Consider the following 13673-nt stretch of genomic DNA (forward strand, 5'->3'; position numbering starts at 1 on the left):
TGACCCCGTCCCGTGCAGCCCACTTGCCTTGTGGAGGGGAGACTGGCTGGAGGCTGGCGTCAGGTCCCCCCTGTGCGCTTTCTTCTCCAGCTGTCACGGTGTGTCAGTGCAGGTTGGGAGGGACTGCGCCAGGGGCTTCTAAACCCGGGACCCTGCAAGCCGGAAACTCATTTCACTTGCTGGTTAGCCTTTAATCCCATTCATTTAACACCACAAAGTGACTCCTGCAAAGTTACACTGTAATCAGTGGAAACGTTAATTGGGATCTAAGTTCCCCAGGATTCTAAAAAGCATTCCTCCAGCCTCTAAAAGGTATCTTTGAGTAAGAAGGCTTCTCTGAGGATGCAGGCATTCTGGGGGTGGGGGCGGGGTGGCGAGAGGTAGAAAGGGGTGAAGGCCAACTTGTAAGTCATTGAAAGCTGACTAACACTTGTCTGTTCGGCATTGACTCAGCCTTCCAGGTCCACAGGCCTCCTGATCTAACTGAGCGAGGCCGAGGCCGCGGCAGGCCGGCTGCACCAACAATGACTGTGCTTCCTGCAGTGCTTTGCATATCAAAGGGGCTCAGGGAATGTTTGTTGATTGAAAGAGACATTTTCAAAAAAAAGTAAAGCTGGTTCTGTGCTCAGATCTCTTTAGAACCTTTCCCCAGCGGGGTGCTTTTGATTCCCCTGAGGTCTTATCACAGCTGGCCCTGGCTGGGGTCCTCCCAGTGCCCGCTGCTGCTAGGTCTGTATTCTTGCCTCCTGGCCCCTCTCTCCCCTTGTTGATTGACTGTGGGAGGAATCTGTGAAGTAGGGAAGGGGCTTCATGTGGGTCTTTAAATCCTCTTCAAGCTGCCCAGCCTGGAGGGTGACCCGTAGCCTAGTTAGGGCCCCTGGGGAGGCCGCCTTGGCTCAGGCTTGCAGGAGGCCCAGGAGGCCGGGGCACCCTCACTCCCAGCCAGCATCAGCGGGGAGCAGCCGTGCCAGCAGAACCCACCATCCTCGGGGCACCTGCCTCTCCGGCGGGCAGCCTGGGCTCCTCGCACGCTGCCATCTGCTTCCCACGCTGGTTTTCTCCTGGTCTTGCTGTTACTTGCAGTTTGGATTTTAGCTGCAAACAGCTTTGCCAGAGGGCCCCCTCCGGAGGCCCGTGAGCACAGTCAGGAGTGGGTGGTTGGTGCACGGGTGGGCGGGCGGGTGCTGCCCGAGCTCCTTGCCATCTGCGTCTAGCTCATTCTGGGCTGTTGTTGCGGCGTCCCTGGGGGACCCGGATGGACACACTTCCTCAGTGTGTTGGTCACCTCCCACATGCCAAGGCTCTACCAAGCAGACCCACCGTCAGCTCCCGGCTTCCCACGCCCGTGGAAGTGGCAGGAGGAATAGGCTCCTGGCGCCAACCAGTCCCCCTTCCTCCCGTGGCGGGCAGAGCAGTCTACCACCCCGCCCTGCCCCTGTTTGGTGTACTATGGGAGCCCGTGTTTGTTCATCGGAGAAAGAACTTCCCTCTCTGAGATGCTGTCCAGTCCAAGAGGGAGCTGACTTTCTCACCACTGCGCGCCAGCCCACGGAGCCAGCTGTCCTCCCATGCCCGCCAGGAGGGCCAGCTGGCATTGAGTGGTGGACATGAACTGAGCACCATGGTGGGCCAGGAAGTGAATATCTGCTTCACCCTCACAGGAGCCCAGTGGGGTGCTCAGTATTGCCCCCATGTGACAGATGGGGAAACTGAGGCTTAGAGAAAGGTCACCTGCCCAAAGACACCAGACACTAACTGATGGGGCCAAAGGTTGAAGCTAGGTGTGTTTGCCTCCAAAACTCCTAACAACTCTTTCTATGCATTCATTCATTCATTCATTCATTCATTCTTCGTTCATGTAATTGTCATTGCGTGTTCACTATGTGCTAGGCACTGATAGGCCCTTGGAAAACTGCAATGAACAAAACAGCCAAATATCTCTGCCTTGAGTTTACATTCTGGCAGGGTCTGGGGAAAGAGGGAACAGGCAATAAACATAAGCCAACTACTAGATGAGCAAAGTGTATAATTATGTTAGGTGCTGGATGGGAAGAAGGAAAAGGAGAACAGGCAGAGGGATCAGGAGTGTTGGGTGCGGGAAGGAGGGGAGAGTGGCTACAGTGTTCAGCATAAACCGATTACCACATCACACCTGTGAAGATGGCTAATATTTAAAAGGCAGACAATAATAAGTGTTGGCGAGGATGTGGAGAAATTTGAGCCCTTGTGCTTTGCTGGCGGGGACGTAAAATAATGCAGCCACAATGGAAAACGGTGTGGAATTTCCTCCAAAAAGTGATGACCTAGCAGTTCTACTTCCGGGCAAATACTCTGAAGAATTGAAAACCAGGACCGAAACAGATCTATTTGCATACCCATCTGCACTGCAGCGTTACTCACAGTAGCCAAAAGGTGGAAGCAACCCAAGCGTCTACTGTTGGGTAACTGGATAGACAAAATGTGATGCTGACCTGTTGTTCAGCCTGAAAAAGGAAGGACATCTGACACCTGCTACAACACGGAAGAGCATGGAGGACATTATGCTAAGTGGAATAAGCCAGTCACAAAAAGGACAAATACTGTGCGATTCCACCTCTCTGAGGTGCCCAGAGGAGCCGCGTTCATAGAGACAGGCAGTAGAGTGGTGGTTGCCAGGGGCTGGGTGAGAGAGTGAGGAGTCACTGCTTAATGGGCACAGTTTCTGTTTGGAAAGATGAACACGGGCTGGAGACGGGCGGTGGGGACAGTAGCACATCACTGTGCATGTACTTAGTGCTCCTGGACTGCCTACGAAAAATGGCTCCAAGGCGGAATGTTGGGTTATATACATTTTACCACAATTTTAAAAGGGGGCATACTGCCCGCCCGGCATGGCTCAGTGGTTGAGCATCAGCCTGTGAACCCGGAGGTCGCGGTTGGATTCCCAGTCAGGGTACATGCCCAGGGCTCGATAGGTAGGGGGCGTGTAGGAGGCAGCCGATCAATGATGCTCTCTCATCATTGATGTTTCTCTCTCCCTCTCCCTTCCTCTCTGAAAACAATAAAAACATATTTTAAAGTAAATGTTAAATCTGTGAGAAGGTGGGCTGTGCCCTGATGGGGGAATAGTGGGGAGGCCAGCCCGGGATGGGAACACACCACGCCGTGTGAGGCTCCCCACTTCCCACACGTGGGGTCCTGGGTTCCCCTGAGCAGGCGTGGGAAGGGCGGGTTGGTCCCAGGAGGCTCTTTGGCCTTGGGGAGAAGAGATCAGGGATGAGGTGTTCCGACCTGAATGAAGCCCTCGGCCCATCAGGAACGTGCCCTCAGCTCCTAGTGTTTGACTCCCTCACACCACTGCCAGCCCCGAAATGGTTTCACGTTGGCTCTGGAATACATTGCTGAGACTGTTTTTAAACATAGGCTGTTTGTTGTTCTGGGAATTGAATCAAAATCACAAAGCTCTTCTGAAAAGACCTGGCCGGGTATAATTGGCCTGTCCAATGTTCCGATCCAGCCCTATTCATTTCCTGTGCGCGCCCACTCCAGCTGGGAGCGGAGGCCAGCCTCATAGCCAAACATCGCCGAGCACGTCTGCCCTCCCAGATATGTGCCGGAGCAGGGACCATCGTTAAATATTTGGGATTCAAAGGGATTCCATGCTGCATGCAAATGAGGTGTGAGAGGAGGCGTCCATGCAGTGTGGACAAAGCAAGTGATGAAGAGCAGTGGGGACGCGCCCTCAGCCTGCACGATCTGTGGGACTTGCCAGACTGTTCTGGACAAAGGGAGAAGATGGCATGTGGGCAGAGGCCTGTAGGTAATGCAAGGAGGGGGTGGCGCCCCCGGGCACAGGCCCTGGCGTGGGCAACGAGGAGGGGCTGAGGCCAGGGTGGGAGGCTGGCCTGCGCACTGGAGGCTCTCCCTGACCCCGGGCACACAGCCCACAGCCCCGGAGAGCCATCGCCATCGCCGAGCGGCACCTCCCTCTGAAACTGCACGTGCTGCTCAGTGGTCATGGTGCAGAAGCAGCGCAGGATCCAGCCCCTCCACGGGGTTCGTGGAAGCCAAGGTGTTCCCTCTGGTTCTGAAACAGTCTGGCCAACGTGTTTAAACTATCTGTCAAGAAAACAGCGCCCGCAGGGTGCTTTCCTCGCTGCGTTTTTTCCTTTCCACTGTCCTGGCAATTACCTGCCTCCCGGACTGACCTGCCTGCTCGAAAACCCACTTGAAACGAAGAGGAAATTCGCTCAGGCCCTGGCGAGGGTGCGTCCATCATGCTCTTGGGCTGAGCCAGGAGCTGCTGCCCTGGGGGTTGGAAGAAGAGGTAGAGGGGCCCTCTGTCTTTGCTGGGGCTTCATTTCCAGCCATCTTCTGGCTCTGGCGCGCGTGCGCACGCCCGCGCGCGCGCGCGCGCGCAGCGCGCGCACACACACACACACACACACACACACACACACACATCCTGATATTCATTAAAATGCAAATACCCAAATGCTCCCTGGAGGGGCCTCACTTGGCTCTCCGCTAACACCTGGATTCTGAGTTAGCATGTTAGAAGGGATTAGTGAGAAGCAGAACCCCTCAGCTGGGAGGGAGCTCTGGCCGCCTGGCCCTGCGCTTCTCGAAGCCCTTGGTGACTCGGATTGCTCCCGGTGCCCTGCACCGCAGACAGGACACCAGCCCAGAGCAGAGCAGCCCTGACAGCAGAGCTCTCAGGGAGTAGAGGACAGGGCCAAGGACTCCAGCCCTTCGTGGACTTCCACCAGGGCCAGCCATCTACAAGAAGATGTGATCTTTCCTTTCCCAGTTCTTTTTTCTTTAATGTATTTTTCTTATTGATTTCAGAGAGGAAGGGAGGGGGAGAGAGAGATAGAAACATCAATGATGAGAGAGAATCATCTATCATCTGCCTCCTGCACCCCCCACCCCCCACTGGGGACCAAGCGCACAACCCAGGCATGTGTGCCCTGACCAGGAATTGAACCGTAACCTCCTGGTTCATAGGTCGACACTCAACCACGGAGCCACGCCAGCCGGCCTGAATTCTGTCTTTAATTTAGTTCATCGCTCACGGAATTTTCTGATTCTATGAGTTCCCCATTCTTGAGCTTATTTTAATTTATTTGTTGGTCAACAGAACTATACTTTTGAGCAGTTTTTGAGGAAGACTGGACGGATGCATCTCTGTTTTCTGTTTTTGCTGGTCCGCAGCCCCTTTCTGGGATAAGAATCACAGCCATATTCGGGATTACAGGGGCGAGTGGCGGAGTCCTCGTGGGCATTTAGGATGGCGGATGCCACAGTCTTTCCTGGGCTGCCTCTGTGTGGTTACAGATGCCTGCTTCCTGCCCCACTGACCGAACAGGCACATCCATGCCACAGCCACACACGGGATAAGTTCGAGTCCCCATCCTGCTTGAGTAGGGCAGCAGGTGATCCAGCTGTCTCTCAGGACTCTAAGGTAGGATTGTCCCAATCTGTTTCAAACAACAGATATATTTCTGGCATAAACTAGAACTAAAAGTGGATGTGTGAGTTCCATTAGCACACCTGCCTGCCTGGCTCCGTATCAGCTTGTTGTCGTTGGCTGTAATCATGGCTTCTCACACTCAGCTTGTCGCCACGAAACCTTGTCGGTGGCACCGCCCAGCTGCCCCTGAGGGCAGCATCCCTTCCAGCCAGCACGGCGGGAAGGACCCTTCCTGTTCTCCAGGGACCCAGCTCTGCCTGGCTCTGTTGCTGGGAAGCCCTGGTTCCCTTTGAAAAACGTCCAGGTTTCTCTCATTGTCAGAATTCTGACTACTGCCCCAGCCGGCGTGCCTCAGTGGTTGAGTGTCAACCTATGAACCAGGAGGTCATGGATCGATTCCCGTACAGAGCACATGCCCAGGTTGCAGGCTTGATCCCTGGTAGTGGCAATCAGTGATTCTCTTTCATCATTGATTTTTTTTACGTAATTTATTTTTTATTGTTAAGAGAGGAAGAGAGAGGGAGAGAGAAACAGAAACATCAATGATGAGAGAGAATCACTGATGAGCTGCCTCCTGCACGCCCCTTATTGGGGCTGTGTGGGATCGAGCCCACAACCCGAGCAAGTGCCCTGACTGGAAATTGAGCCACGACTACCTGGATCATAGGTTGATGCTCAACCACTGAGCCACGCCGACCAGGGTCACCACTGATGTTTCAGTCTCTCTCTCCCTCTCCCTTCCTCTCTGAAATCAATAAAAATATACTTTAAAAAAAATTTTAAAGGAACTGCAAAACTGCCATTTTCCCGAGCATTTGCTCAATCCTTCTAGCTCTTGCTTTCGAGAATATTCTCAAAAAATTGGCTCAAATAAACTAATATGAAACTTGTCTGTAGATTTGGATATTCTTTCATCAATACAGCTTTTCTCCCTTAAGTCACATTCAGATTCAATATACCAGCCACAGACTGCCCCCACTCCCCGCGCGTCGAACTCCCATGCAGCCCAGGGATTTAATAATGTTGACGTCCAGTTACCAATCTGTTATACTTTCATTTTAATCGAAGTAATACATGCATGTGGTTAAAAAAATCCAATTGTTCTGAAGAGGCTATGCTGGAGGACGGCGTTCACATGCCCGGCCCCTCCCTTGCCCACCCCGTCACGCACAGACCAAGCGCTGTCGTTCGCAAGCTGGCTCCGCCATGACTTTCTTGATTTATCAACTTCAGATGAACTGAACGGCGAGGAACTGGCTAGCTTGGACTACGCTTCTTTCCCTCTCCTGATGTTTATACTTTTATTATTTTTTAGCTCTGTGATTAAATGAGGGCCTGGCCGAGTTCTGGGGTCTTCTTGGCCATGCTGCTAGGAGGCCAGCTCACGCTCGCGTGCGCTCGCTCGCGCTCTCTCTCTCTCTCTCTCTCTCTCTCTCTCTTTCTCTCTCTCGTGTGTGTGTTCAGGTAACGGGGTAGGGAGGGTCATGCTGCCTCTCTGACAAGGTGGGTTGACCCATTAAGAGGTTCTTTTTAAAGAGACCAAAGCATAAGCAAGAAGACCCCTCTATAACATGCCATTTCCCGTGGCGTTTCAAGACCGGGCAGCCTGGGGCTTGTTAGGCAGACAGAACGTGGTCTCCCTGAAGACAGTCGCACGTTCTGTCCCCCGGGGACAGTTGCTCTGCTTTGCCTTCTCCGTTTGCTCAGTCAGTCAGTCAGTCAGTAACATTCCTGCCACGTGCCGGCTCCTTGCTGGTCCTGGGACTGCGGGGCTGGCTCGGCACAGCCCTGCCCTTGACGAGCTCGCAGCCTCCTAGCTGGTGAGGCACTCTACAGCAGTGCCACGTGGCCCCCAGGAGCATGGCCAGGCACTGAGTCTGCGCCAGGTGGCACGGAAGGCTTCCTGGGGGAAATGTCGCTGTGATGGAGACAAGGATGAAGGGCACTCCAGGTGGAAGGAACAGCATGTGCAAAGGCCACAGACTGGCCCCCTATTCCAGCCTGTGGAGTGAGGGGTGGAGAGCCTGGACCTGAGCTCATGCAGGTGCAGTCCTAACCGCATGGGAGGCGGGGGAGATGGTAATGCACATAAGGGGCGGAGCACTGGACAGGGACACAGGTCGGCTGCCCTTCCCCATCCTCCCTGGTGGCTGGTCCCCTAGGCCTCCCCTTCTTTCCAATAGGGCCTGGCAATTACCACCTTCTCCAGCCACGGCCGTTGAGGAAATGCCAGTGATTAGCGATGGTTATCGTGGTAATTAAAATGCCCTGGGAACAGCTTGGCTAGTATCCATCAGTATCTGCAGCCGGGTTGGCCGTGCCTGAAATCGTAATGAAAGCCTGGAAGCAGAGCACACAGCGGTGCCACGGGGGGGATTTGATGCCATTGGCCACCCCAGGCAAGTGCCATGGCGGCTGTGGGGGTCTTTTCTCATGAAATGGCCTTTTCAAAGCCGGCTGCTTTGCTGGCCTTATCACAGCAAACCACACGTGGGAGCAGAGTGGCTCTGCAGCCTCGCACAGCTTCTCCAGATAGTGACCCCCTCCTGTTCTGTGGCCCTCGCAGGGGTCGGGTGGGGTGGGGTGGGATGAGGTGGGGAGGGGTGGGTGGGGGTGAACTCCCACGGAGGGCTTTTCCTGCCACCACGCTGGGCGAGGGCGCCAGGCACAGATGCCAGGCTGTGGGGGACGGGCCTGGGTGCAGGGAGCAGAAACCATGTGAAAAGTTACTGTTGTGCATTTTGCAGGGTGAGGGTGGGCATGGAGGCGGGAGAAGACCTGAGGATGGGCATGGAGGGAGGAGGGGCTGCTCCAAACTCAGCAGAGCTGGGATCCCTCACGCCTCGCCTCCCCAGTCCCGCTATCCCATGTGAAAGGCATTCCCCAAATACCAACAGCGTGTTTATGCACCTCCACCCAGGTGTGCCCTCCATGCAGGCAATGCGCCCGTGTCCCCTGCCGGAAGGACTCAGAGTGCTGCTCCTCCAGCTGGTCCAGGATCACCAGCCAGTCTGGTCGGGGCAGGTCTCTGCCCACGGTGATGGCGTGAGGCCTTCACCCGGACTTCAGTGCTCGCAGGAGGGAAGCAGACAGACCTCAGGCCCCGTTACAGGGGACTCGGAGTAACTGACCTGCCCACTGGGCCCTGGGGAAGCACTGCAGGCTGGCAGACCCGTGGGATCCCTGCCTCTGCTGAGCATAAATATCGGAGTGAATTGTATGAAGTTGACGGGATTATAGGTCAGAAGTGGTTGAATACCATTAGGAAGGTAGAATGGTGTATCAGCTGTTCCATGCAATTCAACCTAATCGTTTAAATCCTGTGCGTGTTATACTGTTTTCCAAAAGCATTTGGCTGATCAGTGTTTTTTAAGCGGGGAGGGGAGTGGAGATGAACTGTTGCAACAGGAGGTGAGGCTGATGGTGTCGCCTGACTGTGATACACCAGGTTGGGCAGGGACAGCCGGGGCTGTGGGTCTCTCTGGTGTTGGAGGAGGGACTGGGAGCATGCAGCTGCCTTGTGCTCAGGGAGGCTCTCGGCAGCTTGCTCTGTACTTGCATGCCCTTCCTCTCTATTCCTCTTTTAATCTGAAACAGTAAATCCATTTGATTAATTGCAAGAACTTGGATGAAACCCTCAGGCCACTTCCCCAGGAAGGCAGCAGACTATGGAAAGGAACACGTTCCAGCAAACAACCCATACTGCCAGTTCAGCCAGTCAGCAGTGTTTATTGAGCACCTACTATGTCAGGAGTGTGCTGGGAGCCTGAAGATACAGTTGAGTGAGCAGAAGCACCCTGCCCCTCCCTCTGGGTGGTAGATCCTAGTGGGAGAGACAGATAAAGATGGAAGTGCCGGACAAAAGGTGGAAGCAACAGACGCATGGATAAACGGACTGTGGTATATCCATACAATGGAATATTACTCAGCCTGAAAAAGGAAGGAAATTCTGACACATGTTGCAACATGGATGAACCTTGAGGACATCCATATCATAAAAGGCCTGTGGGCATCATGACCAACTGCCGGAGTCACCAGGAGGTGCACTGATGGGTCACGTGGCCGGTGGGATGTCTAGGTCCCGCGGCGGGCGGGACTTCTGGAGCATTGCGGGGTGCCGGCAGCATCCGCAGGGTGTGTGAGGCTTCGTGGGGCAGTGGACATGGCCCTGATGGCAGGTTAGGCCTAGGGGACCCTGCACACCTCTAGTATATACATATGATCCTACTTGGAAGCTGAAAACCACACAAGAATGAAGAGTGAGCCACATCTCTGAGTCACCCTCGGGGTGCTCCCAGCCACTTCCCTTCAAATAGGATCTTGGCTGGCCAGGCAAGAGGGGCGTGTGCCCTCCACCTGAGACGGGATGCCCCAGGGGTGGCACAAGGTCCCCATCACCCATCCCCTGCAGCACCTAACTCTGGTGACCTCCGGACCTGAGCCAGGCCCTCAGACTAGACCCTGGATCCCACCAGCAAAGGTAGTGTGGTTGACCCTTAGTGCCCCACTGGGGACTCGGCTTTTCTTCCTGGAAAAAAAAAAATGTACATCATCACCATGTACACACGCCCCTTGACCTGGCCGTCAGTTCCACTCCCCGGGATGTTCCCAGGCGGTGACTGACACCTGTGATGACGTGTGCGCAGGTGACGTTTGCAGCTCTGCTCCTAAGTGGAAAACTGGAAACAATTTAAATGTCCACCAGTGGGGGGGTGGGGGGGGGAGGAACTAGTGTAAATTCAACAAATCCAAACTGTGGAGGCATGAAAACAGGATGGTGAAGACCATTACTATTAACACAGAACAGCAGTGACGATATAAAGTTAAGTGGGGGCAAAAACAAATGACATAAAGTTCTTTTAAAAAGTGCATCTGCCCAGCAAAGAGTGTAAAGTGTTCACAGCACAGTGTTCACCGGGGCTCCTCTGTGTGGCACTGTTACGAGTGACCTAGAGTTGCTTCATTTTACTTTTTTGTTATTGTCCTAATATTGTAATCTATGTATGTATTTCTCTTCTAAAGGGGGGGCGGGTGCAGTTTCCATGGCCAGGGTGGGGAGGCAGTGTGGGGGGGTCCTAAGCCAACCCAGCCCCACCGTTCACACATGGCTCTCAAGGGCTTCTTCGCTCAGTCCCCTGCTGCCCCCAAGGCCCAGCCCATGTTGGGGGACAGGAGGCTGGCGTGCTCGGCGGCAGGCAGGCAAAGCCAGGGCTGATGGGTGAGCAGGCCTTCGCTTAGTAGAGGGAGGCGAGGGAGTCACTCACCGGCCCCCATTGCCTCCCGCGGGGGCACCTGTCCTCAGGGGCCACGCAGCAGCTCTGTGGGGACAGGCGGCTTGGCAGCTGCTGCTTATGTGAGTTTTCTCTCCCCGTGTGGCACTTCCCCTCCCCTCTAGGCGCCCATTCTGCAGGACGCTTGGTGTCCATGCTGAGAACCCACGGAAGATTTATCACCACTCAGCCACCACTTAGTGAGCATCTGTAAACTTTCGGGGGGAGGGAGACTCGGAGGCCTCCAGTGCGGAGGAGAGGCCAATAGAGTGATGGGTTGGCCTTGGGCAAGTTGCTTCACTTGTCAGGGCCTTGGTTTTCCCATCTGGAACGTGGGAATAGTAATAGTACGTCCTCAAAGACGGTTAGCCCACCAGGTGCCTCTGGGAGCGGGGAGGAGACTTCTCAGTTGTGTGCTTTGTGAATTTTAAATCATGTGCCTGTGTTGCCCATTCAAATAAGTAGTTACGTATTGTAGGAGGCCGCGAGAGGACCAGAGAGGGTCAAAGGGGGCTCCGCGAAGCATTCCTCCACCAGACGGGTTCTGTTACTCAAGGGCCCCACAGAAGCAGGCCCTTCTGCACAAGGTAGCTGGGAGGGAGGGGTGAGTGACTCACGCCAGGGACAGGGTGTGGACTCTGGAGCGTAAAGAGGTGACTGCTGGCCACTGGGAGAAACAGGTGCCCATCCCTCAGTGAGTGACAGCCGGTGCTGGACAGCTGCGGGCTTGGTTATGCAGCCCCTGGACCGGGGTTGAGTTTCTCTGAAAACTTGCCGGGTTGGTTTCAGTGGGAAGCGCTGTGAGGTTGGTCCCGTTGGAGAACCCGGTGCACTTGGCATAGTAAAGACTCTGAGCATTCCTGCAGTCCCAGCTGGTTCAGCCCAGTGCTTCCCAGGGTGCATCGCCAGGAGCCTTTTGTTTCTGTGTTGTTTTGTGTTTGAGGAGCCCCTGTTAACAGCCCACAGAACGAACTGGTGCAGAGGCAGTTTGGCCTTCCCATTTTATTTTTATTTTTATTTTTTTAAATAAATCTTTATTCAGATTATTACAATTATTTCTCCTTTTTCCCCCCATAGCTCCCCTCCACCCAGTTCCCACCCCACCTTCTGCCCTTACCTCCCCACCACTGTCCTCATCCATAGGTGTATGATTTTTGTCCAATCACTTCATGAACCCCCCATACCCCTTTCCCCCTGAGAATTACCAGTCCACTCCCTTTCTATGCCCCTGATTCTATTATATTCACCAGATTATTCTGTTCCTCAGGTTTTTAATTCACTTGATTTTTAGGTTCACTTGTTGATAGATATGTATTTGTTGTTCATAATTTTTATCTTTACTTTTTTCTTCTTCCTCTTCTTTAAGAATACCTTTCAGCATTTCATATAATACTGGTTTGGTGGTGATGAACTCCTTCAGCTTTTTCTTATCTGTGAAGCTCTTTATCTGACCTTCAATTCTGAATGATAGCTTTGCTGGGTAGAGTAATCTTGGTTGTAGGTTCTTGCTATTCATCACATTGAAAATTTCTTGCCACTCCCGTCTGGCCTGCATAGTTTCTGTTGAGAAGTCAGCTGACAGTCGTATGGGTGCTCCCTTGTAGGTAATTAACTGTTTTTCTCTTGCTGCTTTTAATATTCTCTCTTTGTCTTTTGCTCTTGGCATTTTAATTATGATGTGTCTTGGTGTGGTCCTCTTTGGATTCCTTTTGTTTGGGGTTCTGTGGGCTTCCTGGACTTGTAAGTCTATTTCTTTCACCAGGTGGGGGAAGTTTTCGGTCATTATTTCTTCAAATAGGTTTTCAGTATCTTGCTCTCTCTTCTTCTGGCACCCCCATAATTCTGATGTTGGTACGCTTGAAGTTGTCCCAGAGTCTTCTTACACTATCTTCAACTTTTTGGATTTTTTTTTTTTGCTTTTTGCTTTTTCGGTTGAGTGTTTTTTGCTTCTTTGTATTTCAATTCTTTGACTTGATTTTTGTGTTCCTCTTGTCTGTTGTTGGGTCTCTGTATAATATTTTTTATTTCAGTCAGTGTATGTTTAATTTCTAGTTGGTCCTTTTTCATATCTTCAAGGGTCTCGTTATATTTATCGGCCTTTTCTAGGATATTCTTGAAAAGCCTTATAACCATGGTTTTGAATTCTATATCCAGTCGTTTGTTTTCCTCCATTTCTTTCGTTTGTGATCTGATTCTTTGACGCCGCATTTTCACTGCTTCCCTGAGTTGGTAAGGTAGATTTGGGTGCTAGGTTTCCAGTATGGCCCAGTGGGTCTGCCTCCCCAGTTAACCTGAGGTGGACACTCTTGGTGCACCCCTTTGTGGACTGTGTGTACAGCCTTGTTGTAATTAAGTCTTTATTGTTGTTGGTATCACTGGGAGGAATTGACCTCCAGGCCAGTTGGCAGTAAGGATCAGCTGTGTCTATGCTGGGAGAAGTTCGGTGCTGGAGACAGCCTTATAGGATTAGACTTGCCAAATTGCAATAGCCTCTGTGCTCAGCTTGGATGGGGTGGAGTCTCAGTCTTGGCTTCCTGTCAGCCTTACCTTTGCGCGCACGTGCGCGCCTTCAGACCTCCGCCTTCCCTGGCTCCTGAGTCTCCGCCCGAGAGTCCAGATTCCCCCCACAAGAGCGTGGGTCCCCAGGGGCTCGCCTGGAACTGGGGGTTAAGTGCAGTCAGAACTGGGGTTCAGTGCAGTCGGGGGCTTCCTTCCCCCTTCTGCCAGAGAAAGTCAGCCAGGCTCTCAGCCGCCCTTCCTCTCTGCGCGCACAAAGCCCCTTTGCCATACCTCCAATTCTCTGTGAGCTTTTCTTTTTCCTTCTAGTTGTAGAATTTTCACTCAGCCAGCTTTCCTGTGGTTCTGGATGGTGTCCGTTCTGTCTTTTAGTTGTAGTTTTGAAATCGTTGTGCGAGGCAGCAGTTTAGGTGCTTACCTATGCCGCCATCTTG

At 53.1% G+C, this 13673-nt stretch overlaps 1 protein-coding gene across 4 annotated transcripts in view; it reads left to right on the forward strand.

The window, feature by feature from the left end:
• RPH3AL (rabphilin 3A like (without C2 domains)) overlaps positions 1-13673 on the forward strand; it is a 133129-nt gene that overhangs the window by 92378 nt on the left and 27078 nt on the right. The window lies entirely within an intron of this gene.

This window comes from Plecotus auritus, assembly GCF_963455305.1.
Source record: "Plecotus auritus genome assembly, chromosome: 7".
NCBI lineage: Eukaryota > Metazoa > Chordata > Mammalia > Chiroptera > Vespertilionidae > Plecotus > Plecotus auritus.